Genomic DNA, 4,391 nt, shown 5'->3' on the forward strand with positions numbered 1-4,391 from the left:
CTCGATGAGAAAGATTAGGCAACATTTAGTCACTTCTAGCCATGATGCTCAATTTATTTACAAATGTACACTAGTTAATAGGGACCGTTTACGTTGGAGAACAAGATCTATTGTATGCCTGTGTATTTGGGGAAGTCAAATCTGAAATAATGATGAAATTGCGTGTATCCAAAGTTAAAACTCGTGATTTGTCGCCCTCTGGTGTGTAAAAGATGCAAAAGCTTACAGCACCTGGTATTCCCAGGCGGTCTCCCATCCAAGTACTGACCAGGCCCGAGCCTGCTTAGCTTCTGAGATCGGACGTATTCAGGCTAGTATGGCCGTAAGCTGTCCCTGACGCTCTACTTAAAGGGAAGGCAATATCCGTTTCTGCCGCTCATACTTGCAGTTGAACTGTCTCTCTACTCTAAAGTCCGGGACACACCAGCGCGCCGCAGACAGTCCCTGCTAACACGAAACGTTGTGGCAACATTGTGCGTTAGCTGGGGTGCCACACCAGACCGGAACTATATTTTACAAAACGAACACATTGTCTTGATAATACAGCTGTAATTGAGTGCCTGACACGCCAGTCAAGCGCAATCTTGAGAAGGTGTGCATTTCAGTAAGGATTTCAATTGACATGCAGTATGAAACTGAAAGGAGGTTGCATCACTATGATGCATAACATTGCATGTATTGTATTTTCAAGTGTGTGCATTCATCCTGTTGTCATTTTGTTTTGAAAGCAGAAGAATCATTCAACAGGTTGCTGAGACAAATGTAAACCAGTAAAACATATGAAGAGAAACAAACCTTGAATATAAGTTCAGTTGTTTAAACATTTGACAAACTATGGTGAGGGGGTAAGAAAACACACAAATCCAGCAGCTCCTGTATTTCAATACACCAGAACCCAATATTATTGGCGAGTCGGGTAGTCCATCATCACAGTTCGAGGGCAGGCATCATTTCAGTAATTTCATCCCGTTGCATTCACATCCGTGCCTTGAATGAGATTGAATGTGATCTTTGCTCTCAAGTATGTTCCCAAGTTTTACACTTTCGTGCTTTGCATGAATGGGAATGGAACCGTGTGTGTTGAATGAGGCTCCTTGTGAGCACTGAACTTTGTCCGGTGGAGTTCCTTTTTGTGTTGCTGTAATTGTGTCATTTCTCGATGAGAAAGATTAGGCAACATTTAGTCACTTCTAGCCATGATGCTCAATTTATTTACGAATGTACCCTAGTTACTACGGACCGTTTACGTTGGAGAACAAGATCTATTGGATGCCTGTGTATTTGGGGAAGTCAAATCTGAAATAATAATGAAATTGCGTGTATCCAAAGTTAAAACTCGTGATTTGTCGCCCTCTGGTGTGTAAAAGATGCAAAAGCTTACAGCACCTGGTATTCCCAGGTGGTCTCCCATCCAAGTACTGACAAGGCCCGAGCCTGCTTAGCTTCTGAGATCGGACGTATTCAGGCTAGTATGGCCGTAAGCTGTCCCTGACGCTCTACTTAAAGGGAAGGCAATATCCGTTTCTGCCGCTCATACTTGCAGTTGAACTGTCTCTCTACTCTAAAGTCCGGGACACACCAGCGCGCCGCAGACAGTCCCTGCTAACACGAAACGTTGTGGCAACGTTGTGCGTTAGCTGGGGTGCCACACCAGACCGGAACTATATTTTACAAAACGAACACATTGTCTTGATAATACAGCTGTAATTGAGTGCCTGACACGCCAGTCAAGCGCAATCTTGAGAAGGTGTGCATTTCAGTAAGGATTTCAATTGACATGCAGTATGAAACTGAAAGGAGGTTGCATCACTATGATGCATAACATTGCATGTATTGTATTTTCAAGTGTGTGCATTCATCCTGTTGTCATTTTGTTTTGAAAGCAGAAGAATCATTCAACAGGTTGCTGAGACAAATGTAAACCAGTAAAACATATGAAGAGAAACAAACCTTGAATATAAGTTCAGTTGTTTAAACATTTGACAAACTATGGTGAGGGGGTAAGAAAACACACAAATCCAGCAGCTCCTGTATTTCAATACACCAGAACCCAATATTATTGGCGAGTCGGGTAGTCCATCATCACAGTTCGAGGGCAGGCATCATTTCAGTAATTTCATCCCGTTGCATTCACATCCGTGCCTTGAATGAGATTGAATGTGATCTTTGCTCTCAAGTATGTTCCCAAGTTTTACACTTTCGTGCTTTGCATGAATGGGAATGGAACCGTGTGTGTTGAATGAGGCTCCTTGTGAGCACTGAACTTTGTCCGGTGGAGTTCCTTTTTGTGTTGCTGTAATTGTGTCATTTCTCGATGAGAAAGATTAGGCAACATTTAGTCACTTCTAGCCATGATGCTCAATTTATTTACGAATGTACCCTAGTTACTACGGACCGTTTACGTTGGAGAACAAGATCTATTGGATGCCTGTGTATTTGGGGAAGTCAAATCTGAAATAATGATGAAATTGCGTGTATCCAAAGTTAAAACTCGTGATTTGTCGCCCTCTGGTGTGTAAAAGATGCAAAAGCTTACAGCACCTGGTATTCCCAGGCGGTCTCCCATCCAAGTACTGACCAGGCCCGAGCCTGCTTAGCTTCCGAGATCAGACGAGATCGGGCGTATTCAGGCTAGTATGGCCGTAAGCCAGGGAGGCTGTCCATGACGCTCTACTTAAAGGGAAGGCAATATCCGTTTCTGCCGTTCATACTTACAGTTGAACTGTCTCTCTACTCTAAAGCCCGGGACACACCAGCGCGCCGCAGACAGTCCCTGCTTACATGCCACATTGTGGCAACGTTGTGCGTTAGCTGGGGTGCCACACCAGACCGGAACTATTTTTTACAAAACGAACACATTGTCTTGATAAAACAGCTGTAATTGAGTGCCTGACACGCCAGTCAAGCTCAATCTTGAGAAGGTGTGCATTTCAGTAAGGATTTCAATTGACATGCAGTATGAAGCTGAAAGGAGGTTGCATCACTATGATGCATAACATTGCATGTATTGTATTTTCAAGTGTGTGCATTCATCCTGTTGTCATTTTGTTTTGAAAGCAGAAGAATCATTCAACAGGTTGCTGAGACAAATGTAAACCAGTAAAACATATGAAGAGAAACAAACCTTGAATATAAGTTCAGTTGTTTAAACATTTGACAAACTATGGTGAGGGGGTAAGAAAACACACAAATCCAGCAGCTCCTGTATTTCAATACACCAGAACCCAATATTATTGGCGAGTCGGGTAGTCCATCATCACAGTTCGAGGGCAGGCATCATTTCAGTAATTTCATCCCGTTGCATTCACATCCGTGCCTTGAATGAGATTGAATGTGATCTTTGCTCTCAAGTATGTTCCCAAGTTTTACACTTTCGTGCTTTGCATGAATGGGAATGGAACCGTGTGTGTTGAATGAGGCTCCTTGTGAGCACTGAACTTTGTCCGGTGGAGTTCCTTTTTGTGTTGCTGTAATTGTGTCATTTCTCGATGAGAAAGATTAGGCAACATTTAGTCACTTCTAGCCATGATGCTCAATTTATTTACGAATGTACCCTAGTTACTAGGGACCGTTTACGTTGGAGAACAAGATCTATTGTATGCCTGTGTATTTGGGGAAGTAAAATCTGAAATAATGATGAAATTGTGTGTATCCAAAGTTAAAACTCGTGATTTGTCGCCCTCTGGTGTGTAAAAGGTGCAAAAGCTTACAGCACCTGGTATTCCCAGGCGGTCTCCCATCCAAGTACTGACCAGGCCCGAGCCCGCTTGGCTTCCGAGATCGGATGAGATCGGGCGTATTCAGGCTAGTATGGCCGTAAGCCAGGGAGGCTGTCCCTGACGCTCTACTTAAAGGGAAGGCAATATCCGTTTCTGCCGTTCATACTTACAGTTGAACTGTCTCTCTACTCTAAAGCCCGGGACACACCAGCGCGCCGCAGCCAGTCCCTGCTAACACGCCACGTTGTGGCAACATTGTGGCAACGTTGTGCGTTAGCTGGGGTGCCACACCAGACCGGAACTATATATTACAAAACGAACACATTGTCTTGATAAAACAGCTGTGATTGAGTGCCTGACACGCCAGTCAAGCGCAATCTTGAGAAGGTGTGCATTTCAGTAAGGATTTCAATTGACATGCAGTATGAAACTGAAAGGAGGTTGCATCACTATGATGCATAACATTGCATGTATTGTATTTTCAAGTGTGTGCATTCATCCTGTTGTCATTTTGTTTTGAAAGCAGAAGAATCATTCAACAGGTTGCTGAGACAAATGTAAACCAGTAAAACATATGAAGAGAAACAAACCTTGAATATAAGTTCAGTTGTTTAAACATTTGACAAACTATGGTGAGGGGGTAAGAAAACACACAAATCCAGCAGCTCCTGT

General features: G+C 43.3%; 2 non-coding genes and 2 pseudogenes across 2 annotated transcripts; all 4 read right to left on the reverse strand.

Moving 5' to 3' along the window:
• Positions 1-219: 219 nt before the first annotated feature.
• On the reverse strand, positions 220-328 carry LOC136735517 (uncharacterized; annotated as a pseudogene).
• A 1,046-nt stretch (positions 329-1,374) lies between these two features.
• On the reverse strand, positions 1,375-1,483 carry LOC136735526 (uncharacterized; annotated as a pseudogene).
• Positions 1,484-2,529: 1,046 nt separating this feature from the next.
• On the reverse strand, positions 2,530-2,648 carry LOC136735730 (5S ribosomal RNA). Its single transcript, XR_010811261.1, has one exon. It is a non-coding gene; the product is annotated as a 5S ribosomal RNA (ribosomal RNA).
• Positions 2,649-3,703: 1,055 nt separating this feature from the next.
• LOC136735843 (5S ribosomal RNA) lies at positions 3,704-3,822 on the reverse strand. Its single transcript, XR_010811369.1, has one exon. It is a non-coding gene; the product is annotated as a 5S ribosomal RNA (ribosomal RNA).
• Between the last annotated feature and the right edge of the window lie 569 nt (positions 3,823-4,391).

This window comes from Amia ocellicauda, unplaced genomic scaffold (genome assembly GCF_036373705.1).
Source record: "Amia ocellicauda isolate fAmiCal2 unplaced genomic scaffold, fAmiCal2.hap1 HAP1_SCAFFOLD_41, whole genome shotgun sequence".
Taxonomy (NCBI): Eukaryota; Metazoa; Chordata; class Actinopteri; order Amiiformes; family Amiidae; genus Amia; species Amia ocellicauda.